Raw genomic sequence first — 24,449 nt, forward strand, 5'->3', positions numbered from 1 at the left:
ACTTCTTCACATTTTCTATCAAGATCATTAGGCATGCACTCTTGGTGCAAAGGGTATACTCTATTCAGTAAGCTTGGGATGCATTCAATTCAGATTAGAATCAACTGTAATGCTTTTTATCTCTGTTTTTTTTTGTGGGGGAGTGGTCTTTATAATGTGCCCTGAACATGCATCACTAACGGAACTTTCTTGTACCAATAATGCAAACAAAAGTCGCTGGCACAAGGGCACATACTTCAAAACCTAGTGATATGACTGTGCATGGTTTATGGTCTATGCGGTTGGGTGGAGGTTAAGGAGGCTTTAAAATTATTGAGAAGTCCCAAATTATGAGACCAATAGGTCTGAAAATTGATATGTATGATAACTGAGTTCATGTGTTGGGGACATGTATTTAAAATCATGGGTTTATCTTCCTAAATGTTTGTACCATCCATCCATCCATCCACCCACCCACCCACCCACCCATCCATCCATCCATCCATACATACATCCATCTATCCATACATACATCCATCTATACATAAATACATTCTAAGACCAGAGGGATCATCTAATTATAGTTGTAAATAAGTAAGGAGTGAGCTTTTAATCATGTGCAGATATATTTAACATATTACTAAAATTTTGTAATAATGAGAGTGGTCATTTTATCACATAAATTGTATGCAATTTAAAGTACACTCATCAATATTTTGTGCTTGTTATATTTAAAAGCTTTCCTGATGACTATTCCAAATGATGGCACTAACTGCTATTAAACAGTCTATGCTATCATCATCAAAGACAGTTATACATGGAGCAATGCTGAATCTATCACATGCAGATGTAGGGGTGGGGATGGGAGTGGTATAATCCCCCACCTGTTACGGTGTTTTGGTAATATCATTGTATAGGAGATGATTTACCATGGTGTTAATACCCTCATCAAGCAAACAATAAGTAAAATATGAAATAATGGATGGAATAACAGATCTGAGCAATGATATAGGCTAGAACAACATAAGAACCCTTATGTACAATATGAAGATTTAATCATTTTCATAAACAAAATGAAATTGAAAATGACATTTGAATGATACATTTTCTATTAAAAATAAAATTACTAAATTTATGCCAAATGCAATGAGCCATTCTGTTATACCGATAAAACAAATCTCATCATAGAATCAAGTCAATGATCAAACTCAAATTGTCAGCATAACCTGGTTGTTTCTGGGCCTTTCCAAATCACTGTTGGCATAGGTGTCAACTTGTATACGTAATTTGTACAGTTTGTTTCCTTTTCTGCCAGTGTAATGGCCATACAACCATTTTGAACGGTTTTTTCACACAAAATTTTTCATAAAAAAACTTTATTTTGTGTGTATCCGGGACTCAGCATACGTTTTTAAAAACATGAATTCAGTGAGACTAGGGTGGCCTGAAACAACCAATCAAATCATACTCAAAACTGCACCTTTCCTTTGATAATGAAACAAGTTTCATTCATGGTTCAACTCCTGTGTGTGAAGATCTTGTTGTTTATCACTCTGAAATTTGACGCTCACTCAGATTTCTAATACTGACTAACTAGCTGCGTACTAAGTATGTTTTCTTATTTTATACATTATTATTTTATTATTTATACTTATTACTATCAAATGCATAAAGTTTGCATCAATTTTCATCACGGGGGATTGTACCATTGTTTATAATTGCCATGTCATACATGTACTATATAATAACTACAAGGGAGGACACTTGTCTCCTTGCTGGCATGACCTATTTTGAAATAAACACTGATATATATATATATATATATATATATATATATATATATATATATATATATATATATATATATATATACACACACACCAAGTTTTACTGCTTCATCTTAAATGGCTCTAAAATTATAGTGGAAAGAGTGAAACAGAAATTCAACATAACAGATCATGACAGTGACCATGAATGGAACACAACACACCTTCTAAAAGCGATTTATATGTATGTCAAGTTGCATCACTTAATCTCAAACAGCTACAAAGAGAGTGCAAGAGAAAGTGTGATGGAAATATAAAATAGTATGCCATAACATTTCATTACAGAATGCTCTCCATCAAATTTGTTCTAGTTGTTCTAGTGCCAAGTGGTTCTTGAGAAGTCATTTAAAGTATTTTTACTTTTTAGCATTAGTGGCCATATTTAATGGCTAATCAACATCATTTGTACAAACTCTTCATGAGAGACAACACATACCACATTCCTGTACTTGGCTTGACCATATGGACTGTGAACTGAAACTACCATATGCACCCACCTATAAGTCAGGTCTATCTGCCATAAACACTGACCACAATCTGCCATTGCATAATGCACTGGTAGTTCTGGGTAGTTGTTTGCTCTACTAATTAATACATAGCTCTAGATCTCTCAACATATTATATGCAATTACCTGTATTACCTGAGTCTATAAAGTTTGCATAGGACTCCTAATCATACATACCATATCTCTGTGATGATTAATCAAACACAGGATTGTTCTAAAAGCCAAACTGCCAAGCAGCCATATCCAATTCATTTAAAAGTCAAACCACCAAGCATTCAGTTCTCATATTCCACTTTGCTTCCAACAATTTTGTTTCCACGCCTTTATTTCATTTTAACTGCTGTGAATCCAGAACTGATGTAACCATTTAACTTTCTATAGTACCTGTAACTTTAATAAATGAACAAAGATAACATTCACTGTCTGAAAAATATTTCTAACCTTTAAAATTATTGGCTCCCAACAATACAAAATTGCCAAAGCAACCAAACATTCAAAGTAAATATTCAAGTCCTCAGCTGTTGGCATTATTCAAATTCTAGAATAATGGGAATTTGTCTTCTTTCAAAGTTATTAATAGTCTGAAAGCATTTTTCCTGAAGTATGTAAGAAATACTCTAAACTGTAAGTGTTACAGTAGCTGCTATCATAACCAGCCATTCCACACACAGACAAGAGTCTAGTCATTTCATTATCTGGAGGCCCATGATCTTATTTTTGAGAAAAAAAATCCACCTCTCAAATAAAGAGCTTCAGAAAATATTCTTGCTATGATCTTTATTTTTTTTAAAAATCCATTATATTAGTTCAAAAGATTGAATTATCTTGATATAAAAGAAAAACAAATATCTGGCTCAAAAGAAAGTCCCAGGCTCCATCCCCCAAAGGTTGGTCCCGAAGTATACTATCCCAGAGTACACAGCACAACACTCCTTAAGTGGACAGTTAGGACCAAACTTTTAGCTCCACAATCAACAACAGAAGAACCAAAATGGATTAGGGTTTAATGGCATGTCAGCACAATAGAGCTCATGGTGCTGATTAAAGGTACATTTCTAAAAATATCAAGAATTTAAATAAAACTACATGGCCTGGTGAGTTTGCAGGTGTATGGCCTCTAAGCCGGTTTAGAGAAGTTTTCACTTCAGAACAATGATGAGTGATAATTACACTGCATTTGAGTGTAGTAATTTCTCATCATTTTGAATATGGCATTGTTTCAGCATAAGGTTTATTACCCCAGGGCTCATTTTCAGCTGCACCATTGCACTGATGACCTTTGTTTTAAATCTCTGGTGCAAGAAAGTTCCCTCCATGTTGCCAATATGGTAAATAAAAAGACCCAAGAAGAATCAAAGATCATTACAGTTGATGTTAGACTTTACTATGCACATCCCAAGCTTACTGAATAGTGTGCACACATTGCCAAACAAGCATAAGATGATCAATTTCATTGGCTGACAGAAATGTCTTGATGATTTTGATTAGCTTGGGCACCAATGGAAAGTACATGACGCATAATTACTGGTAAAATCTATTTCAGTAAAAACACTGTTGTGTTTATTAACAAAGTACATATAGGGACTGCAAAATGAATAATTAAATGTGCAAAATTACTGGTGAAATCTATTTCAGTAAAAACACTGTTGCGTTTATTAACAAAGTACATATAGGGACTGCAAAATGAATAATTAAATGTGCAAAATTACTGGTGAAATCTATTTCAGTAAAAACACTTGTGTTTATTAACAAAGTACATATAGGGACTGCAAAATGAATAATTAAATGTGCAAAATTACTGGTGAAATCTATTTCAGTAAAAACACTTGTGTTTATTAACAAAGTACATATAGGGACTGCAAAATGAATAATTAAATGTGCAAAATTACTGGTGAAATCTATTTCAGTAAAAACACTGTTGTGTTTATTAACAAAGTACATATAGGGACTGCAAAATGAATAATTAAATGTGCAAAATTACTGGTGAAATCTATTTCAGTAAAAACACTGTTGTGTTTATTAACAAAGTACATATAGGGACTGCAAAATGAATAATTAAATGTGCAAAATTACTGGTGAAATCTATTTCAGTAAAAACACTGTTGTGTTTATTAACAAAGTACATATAGGGACTGCAAAATGAATAATTAAATGTGCAAAATCTGTTCGTATAAGTTGCTCAAGCTTAAGGAATTCAAATCCCATTACAGAAAGGTCATGACAGAAGAGACTGTTAATGATCACAAGTGTTCAGGTCATGGATTTATTCATTTCAATATTCACTTTTCAAAGTACTTCACAGTTTAGTCCGACTACCAATACAGCACACTTTGCTACAATTTCCTTGTCAACTAAAATAATCATGACTTGCATAGTGAACATGATTATTTTAGCAGAAAAGGAAACTACTAAAATGTTCTGTAGTCTTGACTCCACAACAACTGATTCAAAGCATATAATGCTGGAAAAATGACCATTTATTGCTGAAATTAATTAATCTATAATGCAAGTGCCTGCAGTAATTTGAGTTTGAATTTGTTATAAACTGTAGCGGTTGCTACTGGTGGTGTGGTATAACATGAGTTTGTACTTTCTACAAGGTGTCCACTTTATTTGGCTATTGTTATCTAGAGGGTGATCACCCTCTGTATTGTTGTTGCCTGGATCAAGTAAATATTAAAATAGTGTGAAACATATAGATGGAATAAACAGAAATCTGAGCAGAAATATAGAACAGAATGACACGAGCCCCCGTACGTGGAATTCTTTTAAAATCAATTACATAAACAACTGGGATTAATACATTACATTAGGAAGATACACTTCTTTTTCAAATAAATCTTTCACAGAATTTCAAATGCAAATATATTTATATAAATAGCTGATCTGTTTTAAATGATAGAATTAGTTCATCATATGATCAAGTGAACAATCAAAGTCAATGCCTTCTACAACTGCATAACCTGCTTATTTCTAGTCCACTCCAATTTCACTATGGTGGTTCCTCCAGGTCCTTTTGCTTTTTCCCTTTTCTGACCTCCCTACTGTCTCGCCTCTCTTCAGCCCTCAAACTTTGTGTGGTCAGGTGGATACGCAAGTGTGTAGATACTTGGATAAGTAGGTACATGTATGTGGATACATCCGAGGATACATCCATAGAGCTATAATTTCCCCTTGTGCTTTCAAGCTTTGATCACTTCTACTGCCAAAATTGTGTCCGTTGACTTTGCAGACATCCGGTAACTTTGACTAATGTTTAACGAGATAATTTCTTCTAAATTCAGTCTTCGAGTCCCTTATATTTTCACTTTTGCAGGAAAATTGCAGACTCACTATATTTTTTTGATGAGGGCAATTTAACCCCCCAAGAAATTTTCATGTGGGAACCAAGCCCCTTATTTAGCATAACCAATCAGGATTAAATATATTTACCGCCTTTTATAAATAAACACCAAAATTGTGATCAGCGTGACCTATAGAATTCCAAACAACAGATCTGGAAAAATTCCGCTTCTGACAGTCCCAATCTAAAATCGAAGTTAACCATCCCTTTTCTAGCTGTCTAAAGATTAAGTAAATGAAGGCTCAATTAAGAATCACTTCCTAGCCTCACACAGACATTAGAAATAATTGCAGTATAGCGATTTAACAAGTACCTGTCCCCATAACTCTAATTAATTGCTCTCTGGCCCAAATTAATGTGCTCATTATAGATCGGCAGAAATTTGCATCCTTATATAAACAAAAGACAGGAAATGGTATTTGCAGATCCCTGTTATTTTAAACATAACCTGCCTGGTCACTTTTTCCATTTCTGGAATGAACACCATTGCCTATTTAATACACAGCTTGAATTTTTGGCCCATATTAACAGAAAAGCAAGAACCAAAATTATTCACTCCCATATACATTATGTTTCATTGATGTACATCTTAATATACTAAATACAATCTCCACAAACAATTTCATTAAAGAAAACCATCAAATGTTATCACTATAGATGCTGCATGCTATTATATGTGCTTTGCATATTAGTGATCCCAAACTCTCTTCCCATACCAGCCTAAGAATCAAAGACTCTGGTTACCCTATATGACAGGCTATTCTAAAAGCTGTTCAACTTTCAACAGCAGTGAAAATGAATGATTTAAATATTAACTTCATTATTAGGGGACACTAGATCATCCTCTTTAGTGGAGAGGGGAATCAGGTTATTTTGAGGCTTCCTAATGTTAGACTGTCTTTCTGTCACATGCGGAGAAGATACATTGCAATAATTGAATACTGTACCCATCACATACCCAGTCAACTGACTAGAGAAGCCTAGAGATAGAAAATAATTCAACTCCCAGAGTCTTTAACTGGATTCCCTTCATCCTTCTTTGCTGAATATAAATTGCTAAGCATGCACATTACTGCATCTAGTTTACTTAAGTGTTTCTTTCGTACTGAAAGTAAAACTCTACCCAGCAACGAAAGCAGTGTACGTGGATACAAATTCTAGTTTATTGGATTCCTCAGATAAAGGACTTCCTTCATAATAGCTGGGTTTGACTCGTGACTTTAAGATATATACACCACACAGGCCATTGAAATTCTATCTTTGCAAAAACAAATATGACATAGACCACTGAAACTCTATCACTGCAGAAATAAATGTCAGAATATGAGAATCCATGGTAATCTACTGATAATGATCAATAAAAACAAATAAGCTGCAAGAAAGATAGGAGAATATGACAAAAGAGGGGAAATAAATAATTATGTTTCAATGTGTGTGTGTGTGTGTGTGTGTGTGCATGCATGTGAAATCTGTGTCCCATTTATCTCAGTTATTACGCTTGTGGTACATTATAAGCATCAAACTATACATTTAGACCTACCAGTGATAATAAAACATACCAGACAAAAAATGTAATGAATTTACACTGACAATTAGCAGGCATGTTCAATGTCATAGCGATTCTGATAAATTGACTCCCCCATCTCCTGCAGAAATATTGCCCTTACTTTCAAAGTAAACTCGCTGGACAATTTGTATGATTATCAGGTGCGTATAACTTGATGCAAGCAATGACCATTAGGTATATCACTTGAAACAATCAATGACCTCTTGTCTGTCATGCTTTTGACTGATCAATATAAACTGCTTCTAACCTTAAGAAGTTATGGTTCAGCACACATGAAGCCATAATTGTGTCTATTAATGTCAGCATTTGATTAATTAAAATAAAGTGTATTCTCTTGGCTTGAAAATAATTCCTATGTACAATAATCAACAACTGCAGTGTATTAAAAAACAAAGTCAAAAAGGTATAGTATTCATTGTGAGTCATTTATTTTTTAACTCATCACAATTTCATGATTCAAGAACACCTGGAAACTATCACATTAAAGTTCTTTAAATACTGCCACATACTTTTAAGATTGTAAGGTAATATCCATGTTATTTTCTGGTGATTTCTTGATGGCTGCAGGTGAAGTGGGCACAACATAAACCAAATTTTCTGTCAGTTCATTTTCTGCATGGACCATCAAATTTGCATTCAGTTGTGGGCATGAACAAAGAAGAAAAAAAAATTTATTGGCTTGAATTCATGTTTCATGCAACTGTTCACTCCTGGTCTCTTTGGTACCAATTCTATTTTTCTTTTTTTTGACATACGAATTAAGTAATCATGGAAAATATGGGTCGCATGTAAATGTTTATGCATTTATTATTTATGGACTAGATGCATTAAAACTCATAAAAATGTGAAACACAAGAATAAATATCCATTATACAGTATGTTTTAGCCTGAACTTGATTATTAATTCATGGGAGATGGGTTCAAACACAGCCAGCAATGCTAATGGCATCATGTTAATCCACACAAGAATTGCACTGAAACAGGATGATTGTTAATAGACATCTCACCGGAAGTGATATTGGATTTGCCGAGTATTGTCAAAAAAGTGATTCAGTGGAAATAGGCACCAAATTATTCCATTCACTACACAACAATATTCAAAAATGATAATTATCTAAACTTGCTGATAGAACTATGAGTTGCTAATTGAATTGGAAAATTTAATAAAAAGACTGCACTGGCAATTTTAAATAAAAACTAATACTTGCTTCATTCAAATAAGGAACCCTTTAGATTTAGCTAACATTTGGATTTTACTCTCTCTTTGTTTTTCACTCACCTAAACTTACTGGATGCACCAATTTCAACTTTCAGAGATTTACAATTATAAAATATGTTCCCAAAAATGGTTCCACAGAAAACCATATCTTGCCTGCATTAATCATACAAGATTAATTTGTCTGGTTGGTATTTAATGGCAAATCATACAGGCATGTCAAGTGTCTTGTTCAAGAACACAAGCTTGAAGCCAATCATGACTAACCTCAAAGTGAGATTTGAATCTACACCCTTCTGGACATGAATTCAATGGCTTAACTACTAAACCACCATGGCTTGACCACACTAAGATGTATAGCATACACTAAGCCACCATGGCTTGGCTACATTAAGATGTATGGCATACACTAAGCCACCATGGCTTAGCCACATTAAGATGTATGGCATACACTAAGCCACCATGGCTTGGCCACATTAAGATGTATGGCATACACTAAGCCACCATGGCTTAGCCACATTAAGATGTATGGCATACACTAAGCCACCATGGCTTGGCCACATTAAGATATATGGCATACACTAAGCCACCATGGCTTGACCACATTAAGATGTATGGCATACACTAAGCCACCATGGCTTGGCCACACTAAGATGTATGGCATACACTAAGCCACCATGGCTTAGCCACATTAAGACGTATGGCACACACTAAGCCACCATGGCTTGGCCACATTAAGATGTATGGCATACACTAAGCCACCATGGCTTAGCCACATTAAGATGTATGGCATACACTAAGCCACCATGGCTTGGCCACATTAAGATGTATGGCATACACTAAGCCACCATGGCTTAGCCACATTAAGATGTATGGCATACACTAAGCCACCATGGCTTGGCCACATTAAGATATATGGCATACACTAAGCCACCATGGCTTGACCACATTAAGATGTATGGCATACACTAAGCCACCATGGCTTGACCACATTAAGATGTATGGCATACACTAAGCCACCATGGCTTGGCCACATTGAGATGTATGGCATACACTAAGCAACCATGGCTTGGCCACATTAAGATGTATGGCATACACTAAGCCACCATAGTCTGACTACACTAAGCCTGCATGGCTTGACCACACTAAGATGTATGGCATACACTAAGCCACCATGGCTAGATCACACTAAGATGTATGGCATACACTAAACCACCATGGCTTGACCACATTAAGATGTATGGCATACACTAAGCCACCATGGCTTGGCCACATTAAGATGTATGGCTTACACTAAGCCACCACAGTTTGACTACACTAAGCCTGCATGGCTTGACCACACTAAGATGTATGGCATGCACTAAGCCACCATGGCTAGATCACACTAAGATGTATGGCATACACTAAACCACCAAGGCTTGACCACATTAAGATGTATGGCATACACTAAGTCAGCCTGCATGGCTTGACCACACTAAGACCTATGGCATACACTAAGCCACCACGGCTAGATTACAATAAGATGTATGGCATATACTTTGCTACCATGGCTTGACTACATTAAGATGTATAACATACGCTAAGCCTGCACAGCTTGACCACATTAAGATGTATGGCATACACTAAGCTTGCATGGCTTGACCACACTAAGATGTCTGGCATACACATAGCCACAATGGTTTAATTACACTATGATATATGGCATACACTTTGCCACCAAGGCTTGGATACACTAAGATATATGGCATACACTAAGCCACAATGGCTCGACTACACTAAGATATATGGTGTACACTAAACCACCATGACCTGACCACATCAAGATGTATGGCATATGTTTTTAAGAAACAAAAATTATACATAACCTTAACACTGTATTGCATCCCAAAGCCAATTAATTACTAATGTGATAGGCATATTTCCTGTAGAGTATACAGATGTAATAAGCATATTCCCTGTAGAGCATACAGATGTAATAAGCATATTCCCTGTAGAGTATACAGATGTAATAAGCATATTCCCTGTAAAGTATACAGATGTAATAAACATATTCCCTGTAGAGTATACAGATGAAATAAGCATATTCCCTGTAGAGTATACAGATGTAATAAGCATATTCCCTGTAAAGTATACAGATGTAATAAACATATTCCCTGTAGAGTATACAGATGTAATAAGCATATTCCCTGTAAAGTATACAGATGTAATAAACATATTCCCTGTAGAGTATACAGACGAAATAAACATATTCCCTGTAGAGTATACAGATGTAATAAGCATATTCCCTGTAGAGTATACAGATGTAATAAGCATATTCCTTGTAGCTCATAGTCATGTGATAAGCATGCTGTGCAATAAACATATTCCATGTAGCTCATATCCATGTGATAAACATGCTGTGTGAGAAGCATATTCCCTGTAGCTCATATCTATGTGATTAGTATGCTATGTAATAAACATATTCCATGTAATAAGCATGCTGAGTGATAAGTATATTCCCTGTAGCTCATACCTATCTGATAAGCATGTTCCCTGTAGCTCATAGTGATGCATTAAGTTTGTTCCCTGTAGCTCATACAAATGTAACAAGGATGTTCACAGTAGCTTATACTGATTCAATAAGCATGTTCCCTGCAACTCATACTGATGTGACAAGAATGTTCCCTGTAGCCCATACCCATGTAGTTCAGGGGTGGGCAAACTATGACCCATGGGCCGCATGCGGCCTGCCAAGGGTTTTCATGTGGCCTAGGAACAAATCATCAATTTGCACTGACTCTGTTTATGTTACTCTGTTTATCAAATAAATGTGCTTCTTTTGAAGTTTAAGGTTAAGTTTTCAAATATTAACAACATATTAAGAACTGAAAATTAATTATGATGTTATTTAGAAAAACCTTTTGTTTTTGCTATTTCAAATATTAATTATTTTACTTAGTGAACTATGCGGCCCGCGACAAGGTGTAAATTTGTGTATGCGGCACTTGCATTGGTAAGTTTGCCCACATCTGCTGTAGCTCATATCTACGTGATAAGAATGTTTCCTGTAGTTCATACTTATGTGACAGGCACATTCCCTGTAGATCATATCCATGCGATAAGCATGCTGTGTGATAAGCATATTCCATATAGCTCATACCCATGTGATAAACATATTCCCTGTAGTTCATACCCAAATGATAAGCATGTTGTGAGATAAACATATTCCCTGTAGCTCATACCCATGTAATAAACATATTCCATATAGCTCATACCCATGTAATAAGCATATTCCATATAGCTCATACCCATGTAATAAGCATATTCCATATAGCTCATACCCATGTAATAAGCATATTCCATATAGCTCATACCCATGTAATAAGCATATTCCATATAGTTCATACCCATGTAATAAGCATATTCCATATAGCTCACACCCATGTGTTAAACATATTCCCTGTAGCTCATACCCAAATGATAAGCATGATGTGAGATAAACATATTCCCTGTAGCTCATACCCATGTAATAAGCATATTCCATATAGCTCATACCCATGTAATAAGCATATTCCATATAGCTCATACCCATGTGATAAACATGATGTGTAATAAGCATATTTCCTGTAACTCATACTTATGTGATAAGCACATAGTAGAACAAGATAAAGTGATTGTTTTACCACCAAACTCCACCCAGACTGTCCAATACCCCAGTGTTTCTAACCAAAAATTGCATTGATTGCTCTCCATAATATGTAATAAAGGACCACAATCAGATTCAACTTTTCTTTTACTTTGATGTATTATTCTACAAAATATTCTTTATGTTCTTTATCAGAAAATCGACAAAATTGACAAAATCATGTTAATCCAATGTTTAATTGGTCATTATTTGGAGCGGGAAGGCAGCCTGAATGTTGTTGATGTCAAAATTGACATTTATGCCACAATCATTACAAAAAAGTAACACCATTGTCTAGCTGCCAACACAAGCCTGACAAAATCAAAGACTGATTTTCAGATACATAAATACAAGAATTATACTTCTAAAATACATACAAAACTTTGGAACTGCAGCAGCTATTTGGCTAGAGCATCTAACTCACAATTCAAGCATCACAGGACTGATATTCACCCAACATTTCTTGACACCATGGTATATGTCCATAATCTGCAGCCTGTATAAACAGTAAAACAGTCATGCATAAAAACAATCACAAATGTAATAGTCGATTGTCACCAAGACCATTAAATTTGATTGGGGTGAGAGACCCGAGATGTTTTTCAGAGCAAAAAAATGTACAATTTATATTAGGAAACAAAATCCTGATATCAAAGAAAGCAATATCTAGGATTAAATAGTCAGTCCTATTAGGAATATCTGCAGAAGTCAAGATAACAACCTGATTCATCTCAAGTTAGGTTTAAAATCAGAGATGCATACTGAAGAAGAAAAATGTTATAAAGTTTTGTTGCCTTAATTGAGAATGCTTAATTGATCTCTGGTACACTTTGCTGTCTTAAATGAGAATCTTAAGTGATATTTTTTACATTTATGAGAATGCTTAATTGATCTTTATTACACTCTGTTGCCTTAAATGAGAATGCTTAAGCGATCTTTATTACACTTTGTTGCCTTAAATGAGAATCTTAAGTGATATTCTTACATTTATGAGAATGCTTAATTGATCTTTATTACACTCTGTTGCCTTAAATGAGAATGCTTAAGCGATCTTTATTAAAGATAACTGGCTAGTATGTGATCAGCATACCCCATATATATATATATATATATATATACACACACACACACAATGATTATTTTATTAGTTGGAATAGTGTGAAAGTGTGACAAAGTTAGGAAGGTAAAGAATCAAACTGCAGTTGCAATTCGTGGGAGGATAAGACATCTACAAAGCAAGCAGATCCCAGAAAAATTTATCATGCCTCCTGGTGCAGCGAGTTTGACTTCGTGAAGTACAGCACCAAGAGAATGCATTTTATTTCTTTGCATACACCAAACACCATATTGACATCAGTCAACAAAATAACCCCTTGCAGCATCAGGACAACCTGCTAATACAGAACTCAATCCCAAAACAAACAAAGCTTGACATCCATACAAATGCAAGTTACTGAGTAATAATATATTTCTAATGTTATGTATATTTAATTTATTTTAGACTTGATTTAATTTAATTCTTTGTTTGTTAGTTTCAAAATTATTTTTGTTATTCTATTACATGTTATAGTAATTTTTTTCTCCTGGAATTTGACATTTTCCAGAAATTAATTTGACCTGACTGTTCAGTTGTAAACATCTAATAATAGAACTCTGTATCTTTATGCTGACCTAGTTACTGACCTTGATACAGAATAACTATGGGTTCTTGTAAACAACTTCTTTTTTTAATTTATATTTAATGTGTGATTTATAGGATGGAATCAAGGCCATAATGGGAATATGTTACAAACATCAGGCATCAATTAGGATTTCCCATTTGTATGACACACATCTGGGCATCTGTTTTGCGCAGTAATCCGGTTTTATATCAATGTTTAGAGAAAAAATTTCAGTTAAGCATTTTACCTTTGACACCAAAAGGTGTTTTTTTTTCTGTTGTGAACAGTTGGAGTTACATTTTAATTTTTCTTCAAATTATTTGGATTCTAAGAGATTATTTCTTTTCCCTGGAAAATATATTTAACTCATTAACCCCTGGCGACGACTTTACGTGGCAGGAGGTAGTAACCTACTGCCGAGCTCTGTAGTGTCAAGGTCATGTATGATACACTAAAGTGGGTGATATTAGAGAAAGGTAGACAGATGTAGCTCTACAATGATACCAAATAATCTGGAAGTTCTAGTTGCACTACAAAATACAGATAAAAAGCTCATTTTTTGGACCCGACTTTTTTTAACCCAAAATTTCGCCCATGGTCAGAATTCGATTTTGTGTCCGGATTTTATACTTTTTGGTCTCTGATCTAAGGCAAACTGGTATGAACTGCAAACAGACAGATGAGCCTTTGCAAAAAGTAGGATAAGATGGGCATCTGGAATAAAGAGTGGTCTCCATACAAAAATAATGGCTCCGTTTAGCAAAAAAAAAAGAACTCCAACTTTTACCCTTCTGCTCATGTGCAAGTCAAATAACCAATGAAAAATGATGCTTCTAACACAATTAGGCTATATGTTATTGAAAGATGACCGGGGATTTGGTGTTTTCAAGTCTATTCAGAAATAGCTTTCAAAATGTGTTTCCTACTCGATTTTCAGGCAAAAATTACTAAAAGCTCCAGGGGTTAATGTGTTAAGAGTGCCTGATGGGCAACATTTAGTCCAGTTAGTGATTTATAGTCAACAGCAAGGGGCAAGAATGGTTTATCAAGAGGTCTAGATTGTCGCAGAATTGTATAAATCCCTTTTAAATACATGTACTCGGGTTTCATTTTTTTGTGTACTACGATACCCAAGGATGATTTATGTATATTATACAATATTTTGAAACAGTGAGTTTGGTTCATCCTATACTGCACATGCTAAGTGCTTTCGACGGGAAAAAAACAAACACTACCATTGCACAGACGGTGTTTGGCTGCATTATTTGTGTACAAATGCCTCACCGTAAGACTAAAATCTTCACATTACTTATTTTCTATGTAGCATCGGCTTATGTAGTATAATGCAAATATTTTCTATTCTTGTTGTGACTTAGCAAGAGATTTATATAGAAATATAAAGTTGCATTTTTAAGAAACATTTAGTACCATAGAATTCTTATTGGGCACAGGTAGGTTAACTTCTGAACCTGTTTATTGTTTTGTAATTATTGTGCCACTAATGTAATATGTATAGCTTACCGTATATATTGTCATTACATTTTATCGTATATGCCCGTGTCAGTTATAGTACACAGTGTCAGATGTATTTTCAGCTGATCGAGTTGACACGGTACAAGCTGTAGAGCTAACCACAGACATTGACCATAGCAGCTGTAAAGCAGAACCATAGCAGCCGTAGAGCTGAGTGAACAGTGTTGCTGGTTAAGTTGTTGTTCTGGGGTTTAACGCCATTTTTTCAGCACATGATAGGCTATACATGGCGGCCAGTATTAACGGTGGAGGAAGAACCCGGGAAAACCCCGGAAAGAACCACCGACCCACGAGAAGCTACTGGCAAGCTTTCTCACATACCCACATTGGCTGAATCCGAGACTCGAACCGGCACAGACAGAGGTGAAATGGCAGTGATCCATAACTGAGAGCGCTTTAGTGCTGGTTAAGTAGCAGTTGATCAGGCATTGCTGAACAATTGGTGGGCGCTGATTTCTTGATCGACCAAGGAATTGAATGGCGGTTACCGACTACCTGGAATACTGACTGCTTGATTAACCAGTGTGACTGGTAGCCAAGTGTGCTGATGACGGAGTGTGCAACTCCATACATGTAATCTTTTAGCCATGGGCTAATTTGGGGGTTTGTAATATCCAATGTTTTGGAATTGTAAAGATATTTTGTATGATATCTGTCCCTTTGTTTTCATCATTTTACTATTTGAGTAAAATACCTCATTTGTCACTATTTGAGTGAATTCATTTTTACTATTTGAGCAAAACACATCATTCTTTTCATCATGTGAAATTATTGTGGATCGTTCACCTTTGTCCTTGTACTGTGCAAGGTCATTTATTTGTATTTTTATTTGTTGCATTATTAGGTTCGTGCAGATTATGTTAGTTTGTCCAATATCTGGATCTTGTACACACACACATATTAATCATAATTCTTTTATAATTCAAGTCATTCATCATTAAACACTGTACTTGTATCATCATCAAAAGTGTTCTGTTATAAATCCAAAATCCAATCTGTTTATTTTGTTCCACATAGTTCAGTTAGGGATACTCAATAGGCATTAGGGAGATACATTAATCTTATGTACTAGGGTTTGTGTATCAGCTATCAGGCTGCGAACTGACCAATATTAAACTAAGTTTCTGCTGAATTATACTAAGATGATGCTTGACATAATGATAAAGTGAGTAATGGTCAATCTCAGAAGCAAAATCCTAACAAATATTTAGGTTGCTTATTTATTTGAAAAAGGGAAATAGCTCCATATATTCAACCGTAAAGTGGGCAAAGAGAGAGGACAACCAAGTTACGGCTGATGAACTGGATGAGGCTGGAGAGAGAGGAATAGAAAAGGAAATGGAATATATTAACTCTAACCTGTCATCAACATCAAATTTGGAAGGACCGGCCAGCAACCAGGTTATGCAGGCATGCTGGGCAATGGAGTTTGATCGTTCACTCGATTTCACAATGAAATTTGTCTTATCAATATAAAGAGAATGGCTAATTGCATTTTTAAAAATAAATCTGGTAATTTTATTTTTAAGAGAAGTATATCACTCAAATGTCATGTTCAACTATATTTTATTTGTGTAATTAATTAAATTGTTATGTTCTGCATATGGGGCTCATGTTGTTCTATTATATACCTCTGCTCAGGTCTCCATTTATTCCATCTATAAATTTTATATTTTATTTTGTAATTACTCGATCCAGGCAACAACACTGTGGTTGATCATCCTCTAGATAATGATATCCAAACCACCATGTAACAAACTGGATAATAAGTGAGGGACCACTGTGCTGGTCACACATACTATAAAGCTATTGGCTACACATATGGTAAAACTAGATAATAAGAGAGGGACCACTTTACTGGTCACATATACAGGAAAACTGGATAGGGTCATACAGAAAAACAAGTACTGATATGGGCCTTCATGTATTTCCAAGGCATAAATATGCACATATTTTCATGCACAGTAAAAGCACAGTACAAGTCATACAATTACCTCTTCAGATTGCTGAAATGTTCCTAGTCAGTTAATTAATACAGCTATTTTTATTTTTTTTTCTAGACCGTGAATTGCTGGATTTTCCAAGAGAATTAATTTTGATAATTCACTAGAGTGGAATACCAGCCATATTTTTGGCTGTCCCGTCATAAGATATTGATAAATTATAATGGAGAAATAAGAGCAATTTCTAGATGCCTGCATGGTCCGAAGTAATTATAGCAGCTCATAAGCAGATAAATCAAAATCAAATCCCACAATATACACATACCTTTTTCTTCCATTTCTATTTTTGATGTGTCACTGTCTTACCTTGAATCCAGAAGGAGAATTATATTACTTAAACCTACTTCAGATATTTTCTGTGTTAATATACACAAACAGCAGAACATAAACAGTAAACCAATCACATTGCAAGGAGCAGAGTGCAGAATATGCTACTTCAGTCTTGGTTGCCAATATGTTTGAGCACAAAATAAAAAGAAATTTTGCTTCAAGTGAATAATAACTATTTCTTCTCATGGGTGAAAAACTTTTGTGGTTTTGCTACTTCTGAAAATACGGAGTTTTTCACCCACTAGATGAAATATGTCAATTTATTACTTGTTTCAAGCAAATGTGCTCTCTACCTTAACTTTTATTCACTATCACAATTTTACTAGTGTGCTTGTATTATGGAGCAGTGGTAGCTCAGCTGGAAGAGCTTGAGACTCATAATACAAGTATCATGGGTTCAATACCCACCCAGACAAAACTGGGTTGATTGCCTCCATGTTAAAAGTGACATTAAAACCCATAATTTTTAAAAATAATTCACTATGCAACACCTTCCCTAACTTCAAAAGCAAGCATATATAAAGAATCTTGTACAAGTGTACATTTTAAACGAAATTTGGAGTTGTGTTTAATAGTTTCTATCTTTTGCCAGTCATGGTGAGCCTTGACAAGCCTAACTGGTGAGCAAAATATTGAATTTCACAAATTCCACAAATTTAAGTTGGAAGGAGCATAAATGTAAGATTATACTTTTATCATGTAATAATTTTTAAAAAATGGACTTAGTTATTCATGCTCTGTAACAGCTTATATTTACAATGTTGGGATCTAGTTGTGACCCTGGGTCTGAATTCCCAGGCCCTTTCATCTCTACAAGTAAATACTCACCTGTTGGTTATATAGGCATGTAAGATTATAAGGAATATCCCATCTCCATCGTATTATTATTATTATTTGATCTTTGTACAAGTCAGTTGTACATCTCTGGAAGTGAATTACAAAAATTAAGTAAATTTCAATACTAAAAACTGTTAACTGTACCCATTTTGAATAGAGCAAAACAAATTAACCCTTTCAAATTCAATCTTCAAGAACTTGACACATCCCTCAGAAAAATCATGTGACTTTAACTGACAGTCAAAAATGTTTTCCCCATGCTGGAGCACAAGCTACTTCATCCTTTATCTGTCATTATGTTACAATAATGATACAAAGACCCAAGGGCCTAGACTCACACAATGACTATAAGTTCACATTTACTTTTTTACCACACACTTGTGAACATTTGCAAGCCATATTATTATTTTTGTCGAAAAGCATGGACAACATTCTATTTTCAGTAGCCATTCATGATGTCACAGGAGGGCCACTGGCAAGCAATAATACAGCCTCAATGCATGACCCCATCAGTGATGTTAGCAGGGTTCACTGACACCAATGTCCATTAAGATCAGTGACCCTCTAGTCTGATTGACTCATCTGATTGACTTGTTTGATGGACATAGTGAGCGCTATCATCAATTTAAATTATTCTGTTTCCTGAATAAGAGACCTTCTATTTAATACCTTCATCCCATTGAGAACTTTATAACAAAAACTTACTAAGATAGTTTCAGCTGTATGTATTGACTCAAACAAAGGCAGGTATTTTTTGAATATTTTTTTTTAGTTTTCCTCCATATTAAAAGTTAGTAGGACAATTTAATTTATTTGTCTATGATATTAAGTTGGCATGTGGCACTGAAAGAGGTATAATAACCATAGCCCTGGAAAGTATCCCGAGAAAAAAGAAGAAAAATATGTACTGTTTAAAAATAAATCTGATGTAGTTAGACATTCAGAATCCAAGAATTTATCATGTGACCTGCTAAATGCTACATGTATTCTAAAGCTGAAACTTTGGGGGTCAACCCCACTCAACTCCAAATAAAATGGGGCAAGTTTCTAGAGATTGGCAAATATAAATGACATAAGTAAGGTGTAGTTTGCATATATGATGCACAAATTTGCTGAATTTACTTGATTTATTTGTACAATTTTGAATTTATTTTAGTGAGTCCTGCAATTGCAAATCCAAGAACAGACCCTGCTAAACAGATAACCTGGGAAGGGATAGTGATAGTTTTAAAGTTATGATTTACTTTGTGTGATTGTGTCCCTGAAACACTGAGTGCAAAATCTAAAAAAGAGTTGACAGTCTAAAAACCCACTGTACAGCAAGCACAATCTATACACTTAAGTACACATACTACCAATACGAGCTGGCACAGCCTATACACCTACAGAATATATGGCATAAAGTCTATACACTCACAGTATAGCTGGCACATTGTCAATACACCCATAATACAGCTGGCAAACAGTCTATGCACTATAGTACAGCTGGCACAGTGTAAGTACACCCACTGTACAGCTGGCATTGTAAATACACTCATAATACAGCTGGTGCATCAAAACATGAACAATACAGCTGGCCATGTCAATACACCCATAGTACAGCTGGCAATAAATGCACCCATAGTTCAACTGGCAGAGTCTATGCACACACAGTAGAGCTGGCACCAGCAGCGATTGGGAAAAGACCAAAAGCACCAGGTGATGCTGTCTGCCAGGCAATCTAAGTTTGATCAGTCACTCATTCAAATGATGAAATTAGTTCTATCAGTAAAAGACTGGCTCAATGAAATTCACATAATTTTTAACTCTATTTCTGCAAGAAAGTGAATCCTTCACATCATTTTTGTTTATGCAACTGATTAAATTGTTGCATTTTACATAGGAGGCTTGTATTATTCTATTCTGTATCTCTGCTCAGTTCACTGTTATTCCAGCCCTTAATTTCATATTTTATATTATTAGGCAATAACACCGTAGTCAGTCATCTAGATTACAATAACTAAAACCCTTAAGATGTGGTGAAGATCTAATCTATCACACTCATTCTATCCAACCCACCACATCTCACTATACACTAGCAAGCAGTGTGTGTGTCTGTCTGTGTGTATGTGTGTGTGCTTGTGTGTGTGATATATATATATATATATATATATATATATATATATATATATATATATGTAATCATTAACCCAAGTTTCAATTTCCTAGGTTTACTGTTGTAAATCAAATTTTAGATACATTATATGTGTTTGCAAGCTTTTAAAATTGATGATGAATTATTAGAATGTATTATACAATATTCATTTACTGTTTAAAAGGTACAAGGATAAAGAAAAAAAAATAACATGATATGCAGTAAAGCTAAACTAATATGAAAAACAGAACAATGATTGGCATGTTCAATGGCAAAATTTACATCTAATACCCAAACCATGCATATATCACATTTTAAGTTACTAATATGAAAAATGTACCAATTCAACTGGAAACCTGTAACATTTAAACTCCATAAATCATCAAGAGACCATGAAAAATTCATCAATAAAATAGAAATAACAGATTTCAAGTAATGAATTAGAGTATTTGCCAAAATTTATCTTTATGCATGCAGCCTTTGAATGTAGTACAAAAGGACAAAATGAATCAATTTTTTTGAATCATTTAGTAATACTTCGATTACAGCATGAAGTATCAACATGGTCTCATTTTGTTTAAATAATATGCCACCAGTTAGTGTTGGCAGTTACTGACTGATAGAACTACACCATCAAATAAGAAAAGATGTTACAATTTGTGTGATATCTCACATTTATACTACTTGCAACTGGCACAGACCCAGATCTGCCAGCAAGCTGGATCTCTGCAGTGTGTTTGGAGTAATCATTAAAACAAACAAAACATTACCCTGGTCAACTTTCACACTGTGCGATGGAAGATCAGGGTGTATATTGTTTGTAGTTGGATTTGACATTTAAACAAGCATATATGGTAATGTAGTTGACTGCTTGCTAAACTGGCACTTTTAACATATGACTGACTGAATTATGCTCAGGAAATGGGATATTAATATGACTTTATTCCATGTAAAATTCAGTATAACATTCAAAATATTTATCTACTATTATGACTCTATGGTTTTAAAAGAAGTAACAGAAAAGAAAGAAAAAGAAACATGTTTTGTAAACTTCAACAAATAATGCATTTCCCTGGAATACAAAGTGAAAATTTAAATTGAACTTACATTATTATGAATTAAATCCTGTACACTCAGAAATGTTCTATCTCAAGTCCAAATTTATGAAGCTACAATTGAATTCCAGGGTATTTCAAATAAGTTCCAATACTTATGAATGTGTTGATGTGCCTGTAGTCTTAAAGACGATAATGTACCAATGGCATGGAATGTGGTGATCCAAAATGTCCTTGTCTGAATTCAGTACAATTCCAAATTAATGTTTTAGTCCAAGATTATTAACATGCACTTTGTAATTCCAGTGAATAATAATTTGAATAAATAAATCCATCCAAATCAAAAACTGATCACAACAGCAAGACTGATTCTGCTTCAGATGGTAAGGCAAGAATGATAATTTTTCAAGTAAACAAGATTGATATAAGAAGCTTAAAGCACAATAATAAAGCCAGGATATAGGACAGCCCCCCTAAAACATTAAAAGTTGTCAACAAGTTTAAGAATTTCCAAGTGCAAAACTGATGTCCAAGACTCAGATTCAAATAAACATGTGTATCTCCATTAATAAAGAATAGTTTAATATTCAATCTATAATCTAAGAGAAATATTAGATTTGTATTATGATTTGTTTACAAAATAAATGTTACCGGTCAGGTGCACCTTTAACCTGATTTTGAACAAAGGTTAATTGCAAATACAGTTGTACATAACATACAATCATTAAGGAAAGCCAAGAAACAACACAAATTTAATAATAGCTAACACTATAGTATACAATTAACGTCAACTGATATTAAACTAGAAGCTGAGACTTTCTGGTCCTCTTTTGGTGCTTGATTCCAGTCCCATTGCCCATGCCAACAACTGTCAAAATTCTCTATCATATCTTTTTAAACACTTGAGTGCAATTCATCTAACAAAATTGTGTAGCATGAGACATATAATGTCTTAGGACACTATTAAAATGTTCAAAAATCTTTACTTTGCAAATCTGTGTGTATTATCAGTGTGTACAATAATTCTAAATTTCCAAATATATCCCCTTGATGTCAGAACATGGGTAACACTGAGTGACAAACAAACCGCATAGACACCATCATCTAGAATCCGATTTCCTGCTCTATTCTAAGTTTGGAAACTTTATCAATTTCTTTGTTGTATAAATTGCCCCAAATATTTCAAACACATTCAATCAAAGATATAAAAATTATAGACTAATTCTCTTGTTTTAGAAGATGGTCGGTCTTAATTCTAACTAACAGGGCAAGGCAGGATGATGGTACAAATAGCAAACTTTTACCACCACCCCAACACCCTACCTACCCCCCACCCCCATCAAATATGTAACTTGGTTTATTCTATTTAAAATTTAAGTCCATGTTACGGTTATATTATGGTTTGGGGGGGGGGGGGTAAAACTACCTGTAATTCACACATCAAAGTCAACCTGGTTTTTACTTAATATAGCCTGCAACAAAAATGTAGCCCTGACTTTTGTCTAAAAAGACTTAAATAAATTATGAATCAATCATCAATCATTTAAAGATCACACTGCCCCCCACCCCCAACAGTCTCATGAACTGTAATTCTTGTGTGGTTTTATCTGGACACAATCAATTTCCCTAAATACAGCAATGTACAGTAATGCTGATGAAAATACAGTAATCTAATAGAAATTAAAGTAATGGAGTTAATAAAGACATACATTTTTGTACAGTTTCTTGTGTTGTTGTTGTTGATCCATTGACAATAATATGCAAATTGATGGCACTGATGTAGTCAAAATCCAACTTGAATACACAACAAAGTATACTGTACTATAACAAATATGAAAAAACAGTCATGGAACCAAGTATTATTTATTTATTTTCTGCATCCAGTTTGGAGATTTTTAATCAGTTTTTTTTGTTCTAATTTTTTTATTAAGAATATTTAGTTACAGTAATGGAAAGAAAATGCAGTAATGGACCCATGGTTGCAGTCATGGAAAATAGGTATAATAAGTATAGTGATTATTGATGTTGCTGAATTATTTTTGTTAAATCTATATTTTTTTCACTTTCCTTTTGTTATTGTTAGTGTTCCTCTGTTGACATAAATATATTGGACAGCACCTGTGTATAGTACTGGAACACTAATAAACAGAACTGCATGCACTATTTTATGACAGCAAATAAAAACGATGTATAGCGATATAGTCACACAACTTAACATATTATATTTATCAGTTTCCATTTAGGATGGATTTTTTAAACCTTTCATCAGAAGTGGTTAAGTGATTTATATTTTAGGACCAATGGCCAAAACATCATTGATAATTTTATAGCCATTATTTTATTTTATAAAACATTTATAAAGTAGACAAGACAAACTCAATTGTATAACCAATTAAAACTAGTAAATTATGCCACACATTTCACCTCCCTATGATAATTTCATTAAAGACATAATCTAATACCTTGGGTAAGTAGTGTCACACACACACACACACACACACACATACATAGAGACTGAGGGGGCGAGAGACATATATATAGAGAAATAAGACAAATAAAATAATCAAAAATCATCTTAAAAGAAAATAAATTAACAACAGTTTTTCAATTTTATAAGCATCTTGATTTTTATAAAATGTGTGTTTATATGTATAGTAGCTTTTCTCCAATATGGTACAGGCCAAAGTGGCTGGTTGCTGGCTCAGTGGGTGAAGATATCCAATATGGTACAGGCCAAAGTGGCTGGTTGCTGGCTCAGTGGGTGAAGATATCCAATGAGTAAAGGTCTTTAACAG

The 24,449-nt window shown here is 34.4% G+C and overlaps 1 protein-coding gene across 4 annotated transcripts in view; it reads right to left on the reverse strand.

Annotated features, from left to right (window-relative positions):
* The window catches only part of LOC149779368 (uncharacterized), a 238,271-nt gene that overhangs the window by 109,895 nt on the left and 103,927 nt on the right, over window positions 1-24,449 (reverse strand). For 3 of the 4 annotated variants that reach the window (XM_089939995.1, XM_089939994.1, XM_089939996.1), the window contains one exon: window positions 12,479-12,597. The exons of the other annotated variant lie outside the window; for it this stretch is intronic. The gene's annotated coding sequence lies outside the window, so the exon portion shown is untranslated. The remainder of the gene's footprint in view (window positions 1-12,478; window positions 12,598-24,449) is intronic. 4 annotated transcript variants of the gene reach the window in all.

Source organism: Sinohyriopsis cumingii, chromosome 17 (assembly GCF_028554795.1).
Source record: "Sinohyriopsis cumingii isolate HCF-2022 chromosome 17, ASM2855479v2, whole genome shotgun sequence".
NCBI classification, from domain to species: Eukaryota; Metazoa; Mollusca; class Bivalvia; order Unionida; family Unionidae; genus Sinohyriopsis; species Sinohyriopsis cumingii.